Here is a 21768-nt window from a genome sequence, read left to right on the forward strand (position 1 = left end):
TGTGCATCTAGACTTTTGTGTGGCAACAATAAATATGCAGTGGTTTGGTTCAGTCTTCGGGTGGACACAAACAGCGGTCTCCTGTGTCAACGCCTTGTGTTTCACCTCGTGTTCCAACAAGAAATGACTGTAGAAGTCATTTATCTTGGCCCTGTCATACAGTCCACAGACACATTTGGTGAAAGAGGAACCCCATGGCAGCAGGTGCCAGTTGAAATTACATCCGTTTGGCACCAGGGACCAAAATGGCCACTGGCATCTTTGACAGTGGCACATAGCAGCACTATTTTTTATCCTAAACAGTACAAAAAATCTGGACTACAACTGTGCAAACATAGTGGTTTGGTTGGGTCTAGACACATTTAGCAAAAATGTCAGCGAGTGGCTTGAAATCACTGCCGCCCAAAGGTCATGTAATGTCCGTGTGGTTACAGTAACAGCAGGACGTCGGTTCACAGTGAACCTCGGATTAGTTGACAGCCTCGCCAGTCGTCCTCTACCTATCTCACCTACATGCACCACGTGTGCTGGGGGGGATAGCAGCACACTCCACCACCACAAGCTTGTCAAAGGCAAACAAACAACAACAACAAAAAAAGACAGAAAACATAATGTGAAGGATAAACAGGCAGCTTTCAGTTTTTTGGAAATGTTGCACGTCATGCGTTGCTCATAGGAATAACAACGATCAACTGCCTGAGGTTAGAAACCTTTAAATCCATCTTCAAACCTTTCTTATCATCTGAAATGACAGATTTTTTACATTTTAAAGAAGCAAAAACAAACAAGAAAAACAAATTGCCAACAAGTGACTTATTACTTCAAATATTAACTGTGCTCAGCGAGAACAACCACAGCAGAAATCAGCAACATGGACATAATGTCAGACTGGATAATGAGCTGAAAGAGCAATAACAATTCACTCTGATTATCACACTGGTCCAGCACTTGGATGAATATACTTGGTAACTTTCCACCACTGCGGCAGAGACAGCGGTTGGCAGAGGACAGAAAGAAAGAATAGCAGAGATTAGAGACGGAGAGGAAGCCGAGGGAAAAAAAAAACACAGAGCACAGACGGACGGAGAGTGAAGAGGAGGAGAAGAAGAGTAATATACAGAAGGTTTGTTTCCTGTGGGATCGTTCACACCTCCGACGGTGGAAAGGTTCAGACTCCTCCGTGACTTCACTTCCTCTGCAGGCTAACACAACAGAGAAAACGACTGTGGAGATGAAACACAGGAAACGACGAACAGCAGCACAACAGGACTCAGCCTGCGTGGGCTTTAAAAATGTCAGCATTTCCTGTTGTCCTCACAGATCCATTATGAGAGGAAGACTTTGAAGTTTGAAGCTGTTGTCGAGTCCAAGTAAAAAAACAAAAAGACAAATCCAACACGTCATTTAGGTTCTTCAAGCTACCAATGACTATTTATAATGAGGTTTTATAGGATTATGATCAGTCAGGTGGGTAAAGAAAACACAACAGGTTTCACCTCAGTTCACATTTAAAAGCATTAATATTTCACCTCTTTCACCTCGTTTCCAGCTGCTTCAAGATTCCACAATTTCATGCTTAATAACTCCTCATGTAAACATCACAGAGCCACAGCGTATGGTAATTAAAGACTCTTGTATTATTACATGTGTTCCCATAAATGACATGACACTGAATGCACCATTTTGGTAAATAACAGAAATGTATTTGAGTTCTCTGCCTCCCACACTAACACTATTTACGTTGGTAAGTAAAAGTACTACAGTATTACAAGCTAATTAGTAAGCTGTTAAGTGGCTATCCAGGCTTCTTTACTGCCTCTACCCTCTGCAGGTCGCAGGACTCTGTCAAGCAGATGTTGTGCAACACTAATGGACATTAAAAGCACTTATAGTTGAACACAGTTCAGTGTTGTTGCCTTGCTTAATTGAGACTCTTGTGCATCACTAAAATAAACTAATTCTAATGAATATTTAATGGATTTTAAGATATTTGTATTAAATAAACGAAATTACAATTAATAAGTTGATCTGTTGCTCTTAAATGTTTAAATTAATCAATTTAAGTTTGTACTATGAGTAAGAAGGTGGGTTCTCTGTCTTTTTTAGTTGGGAAAGTGCTTCTCACATTCTGCTGTGAAACACCAACAATGTGAGCTGGCTTTGACACTGATCTATGCAGCGTGATGAGCTCAGATAAAACTGCTACAACATATGTTTAGCTGCCTGAGTAGAACCAACGAGGCTTTAATTCCAGCAGGAATCCAGATGATACGACTGCCAACACGCTGCTACGCCAAGCTGCATTTGTTTGTTTCAAATGTTGCCTGGACTGAACGTCACCACAAAGCACATTGATGAGGAAAGATTCTGTGTTGGCAGTTCTGGCTTTTTTATTGTGTCTTTGGAAGCTTCGTGATTTGGAAACGTAACTTGGATTACAGAAATAATATGTCTCCAAAATGTGATCTTTTTTCATCGTTAAGTGTAACATAGAACAAAAAAAGGTTACAGATCCTTCGACCAGGCTTGACAGACCATTAGCTGCCACTGACCCTTTGTGTTTGAAGCAACAGTATACAATTGGCAGCATGGTAGCTCAGTGGGTAGAGCAGCAGCATCAAATCCCAGCCTACCCACCAGGTGTGTCCCTGAGCGAGACACTCAGCGGTAGCTCCCCCCAGGGGAATGAGTCATTTCAGTGTGTGTGCAACATGTATATGTGCTCAGTGACAATAAAGGTTGTTGTTCTGTTTTTCAACAAAAGTCAGTATCAGTCAATATCTGCAGAGCTTCACATTTTAAGAACGTACCATTGCTGACCACACTGGTTATCGTTGCTGTTGGTTGTAAGTGCCATAAGTGAGAGTAGTGCCAGGACCAGACTACATGTTATCAGCCAAAAAGTGTCCCAACCTGACAGACATGTGGCACTGGACACAGCAGTTGCTTGTGTTAGGCACCACTGGCCATGGCAGCACACGTACTCTTCCTTAAGCATCTGGAAACATAGAGAAGCACAATAAATCAATGCAAAGTCCAAAGAGCTTGGGCTGGTTGGGCTCCAGCGTGTAGTGTGCCAAGTGTCTCTCTGCCAGCAGTGACCATCCTAAAAGAAGCAGCAGACAGTGGGTGGCAATGCAAATGCATCAAATTGTTTATCTGGAACTGATGATGCTCCCAATTTAACAGCTGAATGAGGCTGTTAGAGGCCAGAACAAGTTTCCTAGAGAGGAATCCTGGGCTTAGCGTTAGAGCCCAAACACTGGTAGGAGGTTGAAGCAGAACTGCTGCTTGTTCGTGTTGAAAAGAACTCGCTGAGCTGCTTCAGGACATTTGATCAGAAGCCATGACTGAAAGCACTTTAAGTCGAGAAGGAAGAGACATGAAACAACACAAACTTCACCGAGAAGACACCGCAACGACGCACACCTGTCAGCAGCAATTCCAAATGAGAGGAGGCTCCAGGGATGTGTGATCCATTCGACAAATGAAAAGATTACACATCCCACGCGGCCCTGGGCTGCTTCAGGGTCCTCCTGGTGACAACTGGGGAAGAAGCAGGTCTGGGCTACCAAGCTTGGGCTGCTGCCATGGTGACTTGGACTCGGATGAGAAGCTGAACAGCTGCGAATGGATAATTCACTCCACATCTTTGGGGTGCAGTCTGTGGTGCAGACCACACTGTGGCAGATTTTATTTCAGACTCGCCGTGGCATTAAAATGCTAATCATGTTCTCGGAGATTCATTAGCTGTCTCATAAATATTGATTTAATGTCTATTAAGCATTTATAAATCCCCAAATAAATATGGAATTAATGTAAGGTTAAACAAGACACTATATCATCATACATCATCTTCTCTCCGTCTGTCTCCCTTTCCCCTGCGGCAGCATCAGCCCTCCTTTTTCAGCCCCCATCTGCCTTTTTTTAAACCAGAAATGATGAAGTGATTGACAGTTTGCCTTCCTTTGCCCTCGGGCCCGTCTGACCTCCGCCGGCCTGTCACCAGCATGAGGGTTGGAGTTGTAAAAAAAAAAAGGCAAGTGAGCCGGACAGAGTGTTAATCAGACTGGTGCTAAAATTATAACACCAGTCCCTCCTCAACCGCTGACAGGATCTTCCTCTTCTTTCTGGAAGATGTTGAACGCCGGCAGACAGCCGAAAGGGCCAAAATCTCCTGTCTGTCACTGTCGCTCTCTGTCACTGTCTGAGCGTCTGTGCATGTGCCTATGAGGTTCGTTCCTTCTTTTTTTTATGCTCTACCGATTTGACCTGGCTCTCGGTTTGTCTTCTTACCACCTAAACAAATCCGTCTTCTGGTCATTATAACCATTAAAGTTACGAGGGGTGAACCCACGGGTAGCTGCCCAACCTTTGAAAAACTGACCATGCGGGACAATGTTAGCGTGACGATGCATTTGAGTTTTCACTCCGCTGTCAGGAAGCTTTGGTCCTCTGAGCCACCTCCTCCTCCTCCTCCTGCACTGCTTTGTTTCCATGGCAACACATCCCCGACACTCACTGTATGGATGTGACTGTCGGCCGACACTGAAGGACGTGCGGGGCTTTCCGGTCTGCTGCAGCAGTGACTTGGATTTTCAACTGGATGTGAGGTTATGTAGATTTTTTTTCTACCTAACATAAAGAGAGAATTCAGTAAACTGGACATATTTACACATCAATACGTCTTTATAGACAGAAACAAAAGACATGGGGAAGGTGGAAAGTAAGTTAAAGTCTGGGGAAAAACCATCATTGTTGATTGTGAGAGAAAAACCCCACTGTAAGGTTCACAGCAGTGAGTCAATCACATGTTAGTTCCTTCATCATCCTCAGCTCGACTCATTTCATTATCGTTTTGCACAGATCACCATACTGTGGTGGGATCACTCTTTTTAGTGACGACATGCCACAAACCTTCTCCACCAGAATCAATCTGGAGATGTTGCAGTAGCCACACAAACACCAGGATGTCTTGAAGATTTCTATCAAAGTAAAATGAAGCTAAAGGACGTGTTTGCTGAGTGAAAAGAGGCTTTAAATGTGAAATCCCCACATTAGGTTAAAACTGAACTCAGTTTGTGGTTGTGTCATTTAGCAACCTTGCTACTCTGTGTCTGTAGACCAAACCATGACTCTTTCAGGATGTTCAACATTGTTGAATTGGTTTGTATTTTTACTATTTTTATCCATCTTTAACAAGCCATCACAGAGTATTTGGAGCTGTGCATTGTTTACTGTCCTTGTCATTTCAATACTTTCGAGTTGAAGCGTTTTCTTTCCTGCACTATGGAAATCCTGACACGACTACAAAAAGGGTGGATGCACTACAATTATTTGATTACAGCCATTTGCAGCACAGTGAAATGTCAGCAAAGTTCAGAGTTGACTGTAAAAAGTAAATTTAGGCTAATAAGACAGGAAATATGGCCCAGTGTGGCTTTAAAGTCGGCCTGGATCCTCACCTCCCTGTTCCTGTATTTCATTCTCTGCCTGGTTTATTGGGCTGAAGGAGGAATATTAAGATGGATGGGCGAGTTGGAAAGAAAGCAGTGGAGGAGAAAAACAACAGCAGATAAAGAGTGATGGAGGAGTGGGTGATGTCATTTGTGCGCAGCAAAGTTACAGAGAACATCCTAAAAGAAGAAGATCTTGCAGAAATCAGCCAAACCTGCTTGCAGATTCTCTGAATGACAAATAGCGCAGACTTTGAAAGAAATGATGATCTTGTGGACGTGCAGCAGGTAACTGGCGTCACTGGACGATTCATTTCTTTACCTTGAAAAATGAAAAGTGAGGCATGAGCTGCTTCTTTAATTCCAAAGTGTTGAGCGATGAAGTCGACGTGATTAATTTTGACCACTCATCACTTTCATGATGATCCACTAATGAAAGTTCTCAGACATACAGATTTCAGCTCTTTGCCCACAGGTTTCTCTCCCTTTCCAAACACTTTCTCGTGATTAAACCTTGTTAAATCGGGTTCGAAGAGCAAACCCGTCCGTGTGACACCGTGCTCGCACTGTGTTAGGATCCTCTGCTGCTCTGCTGTCAGACATTAAGTGCTAATTAAAGGAGACACACACACACAATCATCAGATATACAGTAAACTGACGCACAAAGTATTAATGTCTATTTTCCTGGTGCACAGTATTCACACTTCCTCCTGACCTTTAGTGGAGGTGTGAATGAAAACCGACTTAATTACTGACACACACACACGTCTTCCCTGTCCACCGAGGCTTTAAATTATTCCTGTTTGATGCAAACAGCCGACAGCTGCTGGTGAAATAGTCGATCAATCGCGGTAATATATTGACTCATATTAATAGCAAAGCACAACACAGTTTTTCTCCATTTACTGGAGAAAAAAAAAAAAACATTAGTTTAACAACACATGTCCGTTCAGCAGTCTGACGTGTCTGAATACGACACATCTACAGATGACGACAAACTAAACAGCGGCGTGCAGATTAAAATCAGTCCACGTCATTTTACCTTAATGCAATGCGTGACAGAAATTAAGCAGATGATCAGTGATGGAAGGATGATTTTGGTAATTATACTGTTCTGTGTGGCTATTTCCATTCTGGTCTCTATTAATTTGGATAATTACTTATTGGTCCATATGCTGTATTCCGTAATTTGGGGTTTGTCGATGTTGCCTTTAGAACTGATTGTGGTGTAAGAATGTGGTTTTTTGGGTCTCTCTTAAATTGAGACTATGATCTCTGTGAGAATATCCGATTAAATCAACTTCAACTAAATAAAACTACCCATTAAAAAAAAATCCTTTCAAAATCCAGGCTGTGCTGGATTTTCATAGTTCTGTGTTGTGGTTCACATAAATATTACATTTATTTATTACTGGAATTAATCTAATTTTGGTGCTATTGACCAAACAACCACAAATTTCAGATCATCTAAATGATGCTTGTAAAAATACTGGATAATTAACAGCACACCGAGCATCAGTTTTCTGTAAAGCATTATTTGGATGATTATTGTACCATGAATAATGAGATTGGCTTCAAATCAGCTCTGTATGCTTTCACTTTTATGGAGAAAATATTAATCTATGACCTCAAAAATGTTAAAAATGTTCACTACACACGGTAGAAAAGGCTAAATTAGCATACAAATACAATAATTATGGCCTGTTTCTGTGAAGAGCTGCAGGGCTGTAGGTGAGATGTGTTCAGGGACAATGTTCAGGCAGATCCAGCTCATTCTCATTCACAAGCCATCAAAAGCGACACTTTGTCCAGTCTTTTTGTGTCACCTGCTGATGCCTCAGACGCGTTGGTGATCGATGCACAGAGCTTTCTAGTAGAGTATAAATAATCACCCCAGCACTTCATTATTTGCACCTAAAGCAATGATCCAATCCTCCAAATATTGGGTTTTGCACGGAGGTGTAGTGATGCACATTTAAAAGCAAATGAAATCAGCTTCTATACAATACACAGTGCATCCAGAACGTATTTACAGCACTTAACCAAATGTAGAAAAGTCATGTTAAAAGACACAGTCCAACTGAAAGACTCTCATCATGAGAAACAAAATTCTCTGGTCTGATGAAACAAAGATTGAACTCTTTGGCCAGTGTCATGTCTGGAGGAAACCAGGCACCGCCCACCATCTGGCCAATTCCGTCCCTACAGTGAAACCTGGTGGTGGCAGCATCATGCTGTGGGGATGTTTTTCAGCAGCAGGAACTTGGAGACTAGTCAGGATCGAGGGACAGATGAATGCAGCAATGTACAGAGACATCCTTGATGAAAACCTATTCCAGAGCACTCTGGTCCTCAGACCGGGGCGACGGTTCATCTTTCAACAGCAGGACAACAAAAAGTTAAGTGAAAACTTTCTGCATGCACTGTACCTACAAACCCACAGATATACATCAGTGCACATTTTGCTGGTTACATGAGAAAGTGTCAACATCTCATAATTTCTCTAGATGTATTTTTTATGAACAATATAACTCCAATGTAATAATTACTGCAGAGTTAAAGACTTGGGCACAATTAAGATGGACCTAGAAGTTCACAGAAACATTGAAGATTGACTTTGCTTTCATTTCGGCAGACAAACGATCCTTCTGAGTCTTCAGAAATTCAATAAAAAAAGACAAGAAGCTTTAGTGTCTGGGTGTTGGATATGGGAATGTATCTTGTGGATGTACTAAGAGCTACAGTTCACCTGTCACAGACAACACTCAGCTTGTGGAGTGCTTCCATTGACTTTATAATTTGAATTGTTCTGTCTCTAAATTCTCTGCTCAGCCTGTGAACACATGGTTATTGTGGTTCACAATTGTCAGTCACTGCCATTCATCAGCATGTATAAGCACGAGGGCACTTTCTGACAATTATGCCAAAACTGTATAAATAGATCTACATTTGTGTACATAGCGTTGCATTGTGTACAGAAAAGGTTAGAGTCATTATTTGCACAGCAGTTATAAGTCTCTGAGCTGTCAGCACATTTACAGTGAAGCGCTGGGAGGTGGGAGGGCGAACTCGTCAACTCAAAGCGTTCGTGCTAACGTTAATGCTCAAAGACAGGAAGAGGCAGGAAAAACAGGGAGACGTCCTCCGTTAATCACATGTATCAGCGAGGAGGAGTGCTGTCGTTTTCCCAGACTGCACTGCAGTCGGTAAATTGTCTCCAGCAGCAGCTCCGATGGGAATTTGATGATTACTGTTCTCCGTCCGATTGCCACTCACTCTTAAGTCGCCCGCTAATGGAGAGTTCCACTCTTATCAGCTAACAGAATAACCCTTTAATTAAGTCTTAATGAATAAAGCCTTTAGTCAGAAACTGTGGAAATTCTTAATCCAGATGTGACAGTTTTCTTTTGCTGAACTGAGCCTGAACTTTAAATTCCAGGGGGGATAAAAAAAAAAATGTTTGCATCTCTCCGTGAACTAACTACTTTTAAGTGACAACGACTTACAGTCGAACTGAAATCGGAATTCTCTTCACATTTTTTGAAGATCAGACAAGTGATTCAGTTCAGTGCTGAATAACTGATTTACATATTACAGACACTTTGACACAAACCAACACACAGTAAAGACTTTTTGTGCGATCATGAAGAAACTTGCTGAATTCTTCTGTTTCTTTGTAAGTTTATAGATTAACATGGGATGTGAGCCCCAGCGGTCTAAAACACATCAGGACATAACAACGTTACTCTGACACAACAATAAAATGAGACATTTTAGCTTTAAAAAACTTTAAACTGTGTTGAGGTTTGGAAATCTGCTCGTTCTCTGCTTAATCTGCTGACTTTGCTGTTCCATGTAAAACAGCACCATTGCTTCATTTACAGTACAAGGGAAATAATGAGCTCTAACACTTTCATCAGTTTTATTGTCTTCAGGGCTTAGTTTTTATCTTGTTCTTTACAATGTTTGTCCTCCTTCAGTACATCTGACTTTACAGCACATTGTTTTCATCAGTACATCTCCTCAGAATCACCTTTAAGTGTTTCTGTTGATAGGAAATCCACAAATGCTGCTTCAAAGCCTCCTCTCCTCGCCACTGCTGCTTTGAATCTTCCCTGGCTGAAGCTCAGACGTGAGTAACTTTGGAGCAAAGAATTACCGAGGTGAGCTGGCAAACGTTTAAGAGGAGACGCTAAAAAAAAAAAACCCCATGTGTGATAAAGTCCTGGCTCCCGTTTTCTCTCCTGATGCAATTATCCAAAGCAGTCAGATAGCACGCTGCTAAATGCCAGCGCTTTTAATAATTGCACACACACACACTGAAGCAGTTTCATCTCGTAATGAGACTGATGCAGAAGCCAAATATGGTAAGAAATGTAAAAAACTCCCTCTGAAACCCAGTTACTCTCACTCTGTTCCTGTGTTGTTCCCCTCCCTCTTCATCACTCCCTCATTTCAACTCAAACAGCTTCAAGGTTTTCGTCCATGTTCTCGTCTTTAGAACGAACCTCAAGGAACAGGCCGATAAAACGAGAAAGCATCTTCACGCCCGTCTGTCTGCCTTCATCTTCGTCTTCCTCTCTGTCGGTTGGTCTCAGCTTGCTCGCCCACTCCATTTCCCTCCATTATGAAATGACCCACTAAGACGAATCAATCTTCTTGATGTTGTTTACCTCGTCACGCAGCTTCGACATCGGACGAGCAGTTATACCTGAGAGATGGACATTAAAGGAATTATGGGTACAACACAAGTCTGCGCTGCACTACTCAAAAAGCCATGATGGCAAAGCGGGCCGGGCCCCCGAGGAAGACATGACACAGCCTGATGGAGATGGCTTTGAGAAGATGAATCACAGTTTGTGTGTCACCCGTAACAAACATACAGCCTGAGGAATCTGACGTAAATGAATTAAAATAGTTGGACCGTGTGTGTCTGTGTGTGTGTGTGCGGGTTGCATTTGTTGAATGAGCATGTACAGAAAGTTCCATAAAAGAGAAGAATCCCATTTACAGTCAGCGTCCTGTTTTCTGGGGCCTGTGGGAAAACATGGCTGTGGTGTCTGTGGAAATATTTGAAGCCTGGCATTGTGGCTTTGACAGGCTGTGGAGATACGGAGATAAAATTAGGTCGGACTCCCAGTAGGCACGGTTTCCTTGTACCGTGCCAGAGCACTGTGGCACTGACAGCACTTTGTAAAGGTTAGAGAAGGACTGAGGTCTAATGGAGACAAATCCGCAGTCAGTTCCAACACAATGTGGTAATTTGCCTTTAAACACAACAACTATTGTTCTCCATCCTTAAAGATCTGTATTGCTGCAACTTCCTTGTCTTAAAAAAACGCAGCACTTCGTTCATTCAAAAAAACATTAACATCACATTTACAGTTGCAGGGGAACTTACACTTTATGAGACAGGGTCACTCAGAAAGTCAGAAAAATCTCTGCAAGCCTCCGACTCGACAAACTGCTAAATGTCCACTGCTAAACTTTCAGTCCAGCGTCCCTGCAGAGCCAAAGGACAGTGTTGGGCTCCTGCTGAGTCGGGTACTTGAAAAAATATGTCTGTGCAGCAACAAGGACTCATTTCACGCTCAAGTTCCATGATCACAAAAAATATACAACCCCGAAGAACTTTTTCTAACACGTCCCTTCAGAGGACAACTTTAGACATCAAGCCGGACCTGCATCCTGGCTGCTCCAGGTGTCCCTTAAAGCCTTTAATTGACCTCAGTAAGATGTACTAGTTTTGTTACTTCACAAAATACTGCACAATACCGTCCTATTCCAACACCAACACAGGAATTTCCCCCTCCGCCCCCCCTCCCTGATTTTTTGGTGACTCAACATCAGACAGGAACTCCTTCAAAGGAGAATCTCCTTCATCCTCCTGTCTTTGCCCGTCTCTTTTCTGTTGGCTCAGGGAGGACGCGGACAGTGCAGCAGCTAATGAAAGACAGATTCATCTAAGTAAACAGGTTTGCAGTTCAAGAAGGAGACAAAGTCAAATGCTCTGATTGAGGATGTGAAAAAGAACAGAGCTGTTCAAAGCAAGAGAATCAGATGTAAAAGGGCAGAAACAGACATTCTAGATGTTCTGATTGATTTTAAGTACAGCTGCATTTGTTTCTGGAACTGATAAATGTTTGACCTGAGAAAAGACGGAGAAAAAAACAGTTTTGCCAAAAACTAAATATCTAGACAATTTTTCAATCAACAAAGAAAAATGTTTTAAATCCCTAACTGAAGGTCCACTTGGCTAATTTATCAGCAGCGTCCAACCGCTTCCAAAAGTTTTAGTCAGATATCAACATTTTGCAAAAAGGCCTGAATTAAAATATTTTGTGAAAGAACCTATTTGGTAAACGACAGAGAAGAGAAAAAAATAACTGGTGGCTATTTAGGCACTTTGTGTGGATCCTGTCATCTTAGCCACGAGTCATAAAAGCTAAATTGTCTTTTCATATAGGGATTTTATCCACAGTGCTCTCTCTCACACACACACTCACACACACACAAACAGACACACAGGGGAAACAGGGTTGGGGCCAAAGGCTGATTGGCTGCCCCAGGTGTCACCCCCTGACCAAGTATGAGGCAGAAATATTTTAGATTCTTATTTTAGATAAAATGTTATCATTATGTTTACACACTTTATAAACACACTATCAGCCTATTAATATAAACTGTATCATTTTCAAGAAGGTTTATAAATTTGAGTTTAAAGCCTGTTAAACCATATTTTGAGCATGTGCCCCAGATTGGCCACCCCAGAAAAAAATTCTAGATTCACCCTTGTTCAGAAAGAAGTAAGAGTTGAACCACTGACTCTGTGACCCTGACCTTCTACCTACTGAGCCCCCCATCCCTATGACAGAATAATTTAGGAAATTCAGTTTTGAAGGAAACCATATGTAAGACCATAACAAACTGCGGTGCAGCGTGATTCACTGCACTGAACATGCATTTCTGTACAAAACTTTCAAATACTGAGTTTAAATTCTGTTACGTTGGTCATTAACCTAATGATTAATCATTAATCTGTTTCCAAGTTGTAATTAGTTTTGTCATCAACATCAACATTTAAAATTTCTGAAAGCTCCAAGAATTGATGCCTCATGCCAGATGAAGTTTGTCATTCAAGGTAATTTAAACACAAATGTAAATATTTTTGTGCTACATAGTTAATGCAGACAAGCGTTAACCCTCATGTGGGCGACTCTGCCAGTACGCAGCCTTTTTAGTTGCTGGACAACACTATTACCACCAACACTATCAAACTAAATTCTATCTTCGATTTTCTTCCCCTGAAATGGCATTTGACCGCACACATGCAGCACATCCGTCTAACCTCTAAACCCTTACTGTCCTGCCATTAACAATCAAAGAGACACTTCTTCCTTTGCAGGTATTTGACACAAAACATAAACAGATCTGTCGTCTGGATCACATCCCGAGTGAAGGTTTGTCTTCTATCACAATAAACTTTAGCAACAGTATTAAGATAAAAGTGGTCATGGATCAGACATGTAGCTGAATAAAAAGAAGTGATGGAAAAGTTGGGGAGAAAATCTGGGTCAAAAACAGAAAAGAACTTCAAATCAGTAGATGGATTTGGAGATGATGACGATAAAAGGATGGTGCAGAGGACGGTGTCACTTCCTTCGCTTGTGAGTGAAGCGAGTGTTTCGTGGTGAGAATTCCCCGGGAGTGAGGCAGAAGATAAGCAGAGTAAAGTGAGATTAGCGGAGCGCAGGTAGCAGATTACAGGTGCAGTGACAGCACGGCAGGAGTAAAGCTGGATTACAGGAAGGTCTGAAACCCGCACATAGAGACAGACACAGCAGGGGTAGTGCAGTCTTTTCTCCACCTGACAGTCCTCATCCTTTTCTTTATACCTCCATGTCATTTGATTTCCTCCTATCTGTTCACTTGTTTTGTAATTTTGCTCTGTCCAGTGTCTTTCCTCCATCTTTATTTTTAATCTGGAATCCTGAGGAATCACTGAAACCTAGTCCTTCAGAGTCCGCTTCCATCTGTGGTGAATTGAAACAGGATGCAAAAAACAACCTATGTTCATGCAAATAATGAATTAAATAATACTACATTTTCCTTCCTTCCACCTTCAAATTACAGGGTTTGAAAAAAGAAAAAAGTTTATAAAAATTCATACACTTTGTGTTTCCAGTAAATAGCCATAACCTTCCTGTCTGAGCCTGATACTACTGAGAGCTCTCACCTTTTCCAACCTACATGCCTTTCATATACCACTAAGAACACTAATCAAAGCTGCTTTAGTCTGGTTGGATCATTGTGACAATCAAACCTCTTGGTAATAGTTCAATTCCCTCTTCACGTGTCCCAGTTTTCAACAAGTAACAAGTAAAATCTGTCTGCTGTGAACTCTGCAGTCATTCAGATTTGATTTAATGAAAGTCAGCCTGTCTGTTACATCAACATCACCAGATGTGTAGATGTGAGCTCTACACTCAGTGGCAAAAGCGGCGAGAAACACACAAGGAAGGAATGTGAATAAGATTTCGAGATAGGACTTTCTGCAAGGGTATAAATGTGTTTGTGTCACAGCCCGGCGAGACTTGTGTGGCGGAAAGGATCAGCGAATAGACGAGGGCTCAGCTGGTCTGACCGCTGGCATATAGCAGAGGGAGGATAGAAATACAAAGGACAGACGGAGGGATCACAGTGGATGAAGGAGAAAGAGGAAGACAGAGACGGAGAAAAGGGGGTAGAGAGACAGGATCGAAGATGAAGATAAGATGTTTATGAACCAAAAATTACAGTTCACAACTTTGGTCTTAATTAAGATAATAAAATGTGAACTGCGTTGCCTGATACATATAAAACAGTGTAATAAAACACATTTGGCACTGGTGAGAAGCCAGTGAGCGATCAGGTTGTTGAGTGGATTTTGAGAATCTGGCTGATAATAATTGTGTTATTATGTGAGTTTGTACGACTGTGGTCATATCAAAAATCTCCAATAAGAAAAAGTGTTTGAAAGACAATTGATTAGCATAGAAATGTTTGCCTTCCAGTGAGAGCAAAAGTTGGGCGATGTCGTTAGCATCTAAGGACTCAGAACACATTTGAGTATCTCATCATCAAAAACACAGTATGTGTGTGCAGCAGAGCACCGAACAGAGGTTGGTCCCTTGCAAACTAAATTCCAGCTTTACTTTGACTTATTTTTCTTAAAGCGTTTATTTTGTACAATCACAAAGTGCTGGAGGAAACAGGAATTCAATAAAATACAATGTAGTATCATCTGCATGTAATGTAGCATCATCTGTGTACAATAGAATGTCATCTGCGTAATGGCGGAACATGGTATCGGGATTCGGGATAATGCTGCCTACAGGCAAGAAAACAAACATTAATAGGACACAAAATGTTTTCTTGGGGAAAATCTGTTGTCAGCATCAAGTGTTTGCAATGCAAATATATGACCACATTTCTGAATCGAGAGTAGCAGCCTGCACTTCTCGATGCTCATAAACTGAAAGATAAGGGACTGAGCAAACAGTTGGTGTGTCAAACAGGAGCTTCTCGTAGTCCTTTCCTGTTTGCGTCTTTTTCAACTGTGTGTGTGTGTGTGTGTGTGTGTGTGTTTGTGTGTGTGTGTTGGACAAGTTCTAACCTTTCAGCAGGTTGTGAAGTGTTTTGATGTCGGCTTGTTTGGAGATGTGATCTGTATCAAAGCTCAGAGACAAAAGGTTTTGTCTTTCGCAGTTTAGACCCTTCTGGGTCTATCCCTCTCTTTTAACCTTTGCTTGTCCCCGTTGTTCTGAGATCTGTTTTGGCTTTTCAATTTTTTTATTTTTAACCGATTTTAAACGTTTCATTTCAACCTTTCTTGGCTGTATCTTTCTCATCTCCTGCTTTAGACCTTTTCCTCTCTGTCTCTCGGCCTCATTCTCCTTCATCTCTTCCTCTTTCTGGTCAATTGACCCTGGGTATAGGAAGGATGACAAGGTGTGAAAGGTTTCCTGGGGGCTCCGAGTGACAGCAGCAGTGACACACACACACACACACACACACACACACACACACACACACACACACAGTCTGCCGCAAGCTGGCCAACCAGCGAGCCAGATGGTGACTGCTCTTTGCTTCGCCTGGAGGCTGCAAACTGCTCAGCCTGACCAGAATACAGAAGAACAGAATAATGTTAGATCAGATAGACAGATCCTTAAAAGACAGCCTCCCCTTTTCACTAAATATTCAAAATGGATGTAAGAAACATTTCCCCAAAAGCCATGAAGTGATTTTTTTTTTTCTCTAAAACTATGACAAAGTTGCTTCTTTCACATGAACCTTTTTCTGGTTTCTAAATTGCCAATCAGCACAGCCACTAAACACATTCATAAATTATAGAAAGGAGCTTAGCAGAAGGATCGATAACCAATCAAACTCTCTTTTGGGTCAAGTCAAAAACAGCAGTGTGGATGGAGCAGGTTGCTTTTTGTTATCTCCTGGAAACCAGGTTGGAGAGTTTTAAGTGGCTGCGACAGCGTGAGAGGCTTTATGAGCAGCTTCTCTCACATTTAGGAAGATGCTTAGGATTTATTTTTTTCTGTTTGGGGTTGTTACAAAATGAGACATCTATCACTCGAAAAAAGCAGCTTTGCCTCTTAGAAAACCACTGCTGACACAAAAGTGATTCATGGACGGATGGTATTAAAGCCATTAGTCTTACTGCTCACACACACACACACACACACACACTCTGATGCACAGATGCTCTCACACAGAAAGTTACACAATGTGGAATGATAGTTGTGCTAATGTTAAACTAAATTATATATAATTAACTCTGAATTAGATTTGGCTGCTTACAGATGGAGGGAAAACACAAAATGCCTCCAAATTTGAACAATTAGTGCAGATCTGCCACCATATTTTATGTCACACAATTCAGCTAATTTAAATCCTGAGCCTATTTTCCCTAAATAAATAAATAAAACGTGTTTCAGACTGAAGTAAAAATTCATTTTCATGGACCCATGCTGCTGAGCTTAGTAGCTAAATGCTTATAGATTATGCAGTGCACGATTCAACCAGCACCTGATAATTCTGCCTTTATTTAAATTGTGTTTAGTGTTTTTATTGCAAATTGCAAATTTAATTGAATGCTTTTAGTTTTCGAAGGTGACTTTTGAAGGCGTTTTCAGCCATGATCTGTTCTGTTTGTTAAAAACATACGCTGGTGCATCTGCTCGTCGAGTCCAGTCCAAATGAGATCTCGGGGTGCAGCGGATCACATGATCATGAACTGTAAAAAAACTGATGTAATGCAGATGCGGTATTTACCTAAATTCCTTCAGTAATCATGGTTTGCTGCAAATTGTCACATAAGCACAGACTTTTCAGCTACGTTCCTCTTAAAAGTAGTTAAATCTGTTTTGTTTATGTATTATACTAATAAATAGTATCGGTTCATTGGCCTTTTGAACCTGGTTTTCTCCTGCAGGTGATTTATCTGAGTTGTTTGTAGTGATACTTCTGCTGCACCCAGCTCCTCTATGCTCTTCTACCATCTGCTAAGCTAATCACAGCCCTTCAGGGATTAGCAAGTATCAAATATGGCAAAACATACTGACCAAAGAGAAATTACTGAAATTCTGATGCTGGATAGTCAGATGAGACTGAATATCTGCGTCGCTGCTAGTGCTGTTTTCTCAATGTAAATATAACTTGAATGTGTGTCGTGCAGCTTTCAGGAGGCATTAACATGGAAAAATGTGTGTGTTCCTTTAATGCTAACATGTTTTTAGAATTCATCTTGATAAAGGAACATAACTGTATGTTCCTGTAGCCACGTCGCACATTTCAACAATGAAGCCACAGCTAAGAAGCTGGACACACTATAGTCTGCATGTAATGATGGCACTAAAACTGAAGCCCCTACACTGTTTTCGTGTCTAGTCCAGGGTGAAGAGCAATAATATGATAAGAACTGATAAAAAGTTTCCTTGTTAGAAAATGCTCGACTGAACGTGTTATGAGATGTTTATGCAAATCAGTTTTATAGATTGTTTCTGCCTTTAATTCACTGGTGCCCTCATACATGATGGAAGATGGAAGAACATGTTGGTTTGTTTTGTGCCACTAAATAAGCAGCTGTTGTTGTTTCTCACTTGATCAGGAGTGAATGAAACCACCTACACGTGTGAAATAGAGAATAGTGTAACATATTTACAGGCACACGTGATGGAAATGTGTCCTTTAGCGCACGCAGCCTGGCACATCAACTAACCACGAGCCACGAAATGAATAGATCACACTTTTATCTTTGGCTCCACTGATGTTTTTGTGTTTTCTACATTATTAACAACCCAGTGATGTTTTATAGAAGAAACGCTTCAGTGTGTAATTACGAGTAATTTACAGCTTGCTTATGAAAAGGCCTTTGAAAATGATCAGAAACATTGAGTTTTAATTATAAATTCATCATTCTTCCATTAATGCTAAGCTTCCAGAAAACACTGCTTCAATTAGTGTTTCGGCAAGATGCACTTCTTCATTTGTTTGTGTTGGCTTGGCTTTTCCAATTACCTCCAAGACTTCCCGCCTCCCGTTACCACGGCAACCAGCAGGGAAGATCAAGGTTTTGAGTAAATCCGGGTGTAAAGAAGAATAATCACAGCAGGAGATTGCAAAAAAGACAAGACGACGAGTGTGAAGGTAGGAGATTGGGCTTTGATGTGAGTTTTCAGGATTAGAAGATCACAGCATGTAGGGAAACTCACAGAAGCTGTTCATACTCACATTCCACAAGTGGATCCACATTTCTTCACTGCTCATCTCCATCTCCTCACAAATGTGAAGTGTTAAGTGGTGATGCACATCTTGGTCTCACCACTGTCATTGTTGTGCTTTTGTTTGAATCTGTTTTTGGATCAGGACTAGTTCTTCTCAGGTCCATACACATCAGTTCAGCCTGTCCCTCTGCTTATCCGCCTGTTCTTTGGTTCGTGGGCTCACTGACATTCAGTTGCACTATTGTAGCAAAGATACATGCTATTGCTTGTCAGTAGGTTCAAATCTATCACTGAAATTCTGTCAGTGTCGAAATTCTTTTGAAAACCCTTTTTTTATTAAGTAGAGAATAAGTTCTCAGAATCAGAATGTTTTAACTGAAATCCTTTTGGAAAAATATTTTTTCAATCTAAATATCTATAATATAACAGATTTAAGGTATGTGTGGTTATTATAAAACATAGTTCTTAGTATATTTCTATATTTTTCTGTCTGTGCTGTGAAAACTTTAAAGCTGGATATTTTAAATCTTAAAATCTAATTTACGGAGTCACCATTTCTTAAACTTTCCCCCCCATTAATATTTTTACATTAATTGAAAATGTCTTTGTCATCACAGTACAACAACCAAAAATCTACCTGCCAGTGCAGTTAAACTGCTAAACCTAATCACAAGATGCACTGTGTTCAGATGCACTGTATTTTCTGAATGAAGTGCGATAGGCACAAAGTGGAAGTGAGGTGGTGGCAGACTTGAGTTTGCCTCCAGACCCATGTGTGGTTAAGTTTAGGCTACAAATGCACTTGGGGCTGTGGAGCTGGTGTTCATGCAAAGCTACTGTGCTTTTAACAACAGATAATGGCCACACTTGAACACCCGAAGCAGGTGGTAGAGTGTGAATGAGGGATTTGGATGACAAAACTACAAGGAGCAGGTTTGTTCTTATTAAGGTAAAAGAGTACACCCTTTTTAAAAAAAATGTGAACCTGTGCACCTTCTCGTCTTACTTATCCGGTTCAGGGTCATGGGGGGTGGAGCCTATCCCAGCTGTCATCGGGTGGGAGGCGTGGCCCATCCTGGACAGGTGTTCAGTCTATCTCAGGTGTGATGCATCAACAGAAATTAAATTATCTTTTATCTGGATTAACCTTTAAAACTGTCAGCCTGGTTCTTCAAGAGAATAAGCCCTGATCAGAGCAGCAGAAGGGACTTTTTTGTCTTTAAAGTGTTCGATTAAACTGAGACGGTGATGGGAGGATGAGGGGAAACTGGTTGAGTGACGGAGAAGGTGACTTGGGGTAACTCCATGTTTTGTTTCCTGTGTGGGTGTAACTAAGAACAAGGTTGTCACCTCAGATCAGAATCTGGGGTGGTGGGTGTTTTGGTGCTTGGATGTCTTCAGGGCATGAGGAAGGACTGAAAAGATGGAGAGATGACTGACGCTGTGGTTGGAGGGGAGGACTGAGGGTTGAGTTGCTGAATCAAAGACTGAAACTCATCAGGATTCTGTGTTGACATAGTTGCTCAGCGCCCATGAAGTTTACTGTCAATCTGTTATGTGATGTTTTATCTTGGCCTGCCATCTGCCAGCTTTTCGATTACTTTCTACTGCTTATTGTCCTCCAGCCTTTTATTTATCTTGTGTTTTCTTTCTGTCGCACTGCCTCCTGCAGCTACATTCTGGACACAAAACAGGACACTGTCCACAGCATCTACATTGAAAGAATCAAGAGGCTGAATATGTGAGCCAAATCATGTCAAAGACAGGAAGCCAACACTTTTGTTCCAGCTGAAGTGGACGAAAGACGAGCTCTCCACAGGTCTTAACTGAGCCTAAGATGAATGGGTTTATTCAAAGCAACGGTCCAGTGTTTTAGGAAATGTCACCATCAGATCATCACCATCATTACTCCAGTGCCTGAAAAACGTGACCACACTTGACCAGAAAAACCAGGAACTCTCCTCCACCATGGCAACATCACTTTTGATCCACAGCATCTTCAGAGGAAAAATCCCAACCACAGATACAGCTAGTAATCACTTAGTATTACATTAATAAGGTGGATTCTGGTATTAACTCCCTCTCACAGAACTGTAATACTTTGATAACACTAGCATATCTGCCTCAAGACGAGAGCGGCGCTGATTGATTTATTAGGTGTTTAATTTCTTCTCTTCTTTAGGAACCACATCCTCCTCAGGTGACTTGTGAGCTGTAGTTTGTCTTGTGGAATGATTCACACGTAGACAAACGCTGCATTACTGACTGAAATCGCAGCGAAACATTCTGGCTGCTGGATCCAAAACATTTAAGCCTTGAGAGAAAGTAGATGTGCTGCTGTTTCTGCTCACGCAAAAAGCTGATGTAAGGAGCGGCATCCATCATAACGTGGAGGTATTTGTATGAAAAGGCCTGTTCCATTTCTCTGTTGTAGTGGAAATTGTCACTGGAGGCAGCTGATAATCAGGAGAAATGCCAAACCTAATTAGGTAAATCTTCTACAGAGAGCTGAGACCCAAAGTCAGAGGCGATTAAAAACCGTCATGGACCAGGAAATGAAAAAAAAAAAGTTTTTCAAGTTTAAAAAGTGGCCTAGTCACTTCTGCTGAGCAGCGACGAGGATCCACAGTGTGGAAGCTTAACATTTATAATAATAATAATAACATTTAAGGGACCTGATGCTTGACGTGAGCCTGACAATAAAACAGTTATGAGCTTCATATAAAAACAAAATAATAAATGCAATTATGTGAGACAAGAACGTACTGTAGGCTGAATAATTCAGTGTTTATGTTTAAGATACGACTCTTAAGGGTTTTTCCAATAAGTACTGAGTCCTTTTGTACTTGCCGATAATGAGTACTGATATAAGGACCAATGGTTTTGCATCTATGACTTACTGGGCAGTAAAATCCTCATCAATCATCTGCACTGTTAAGTTGATCAGAGAACTGGAAGACACTGCTGGTCCAAACAGGAGCAGAGACACAGTAGTGAAGACAAATTTAACTTTGAAAGACTGTACAATTCACTCTTAAAACTATTTCCACTCACTGTCACACTGACTCTCTGAATGACTCTCTGGAAGGAACAAACACCTGACGACAGGAAGTTCTGAGGTAAACAAATCCTCAGATCATGGAAATTCTCACGTTCCTCTGCCAAAACAAATATTGCAGCAACCAGCTTTTTATAAACAGAGCAGCTTTTGCTGAAAAGAACAAAAAGAAAAGAAAGACGAGTAAAGGACAGATTGTCATCCTGGATGGAAAATTTAAGAAACACAGACTGTAGAGTCTCTTCGGTATCTGACCCCATTCTGTTATGAGTTCTGGGAGACCCCCTACTTAGATGTTACACTACAGGTTGAGTAAAGCTGGATTAGAGTTAGGGGTCATTTGTCCAGCTCTCTCACACCAACAACCATTTGTTTAAAGATCATGGCCTTGTTGGTGGGCAGACATTTGTTAAAACTACCCATTTTGGGGCCAGGCACCAAAATGGCTCTTTCTGTAACAAGTAATTTTCC

The 21768-nt window shown here is 41.3% G+C and overlaps 1 protein-coding gene across 4 annotated transcripts in view; it reads right to left on the reverse strand.

Moving 5' to 3' along the window:
• LOC137128091 (glutamate receptor ionotropic, kainate 5-like) overlaps window positions 1-21768 on the reverse strand; it is a 161444-nt gene that overhangs the window by 78475 nt on the left and 61201 nt on the right. The gene's annotated exons all lie outside the window — the stretch shown is intronic.

The sequence above is a fragment of the Channa argus genome, chromosome 1, assembly GCF_033026475.1.
Source record: "Channa argus isolate prfri chromosome 1, Channa argus male v1.0, whole genome shotgun sequence".
Classification (NCBI taxonomy): domain Eukaryota; kingdom Metazoa; phylum Chordata; class Actinopteri; order Anabantiformes; family Channidae; genus Channa; species Channa argus.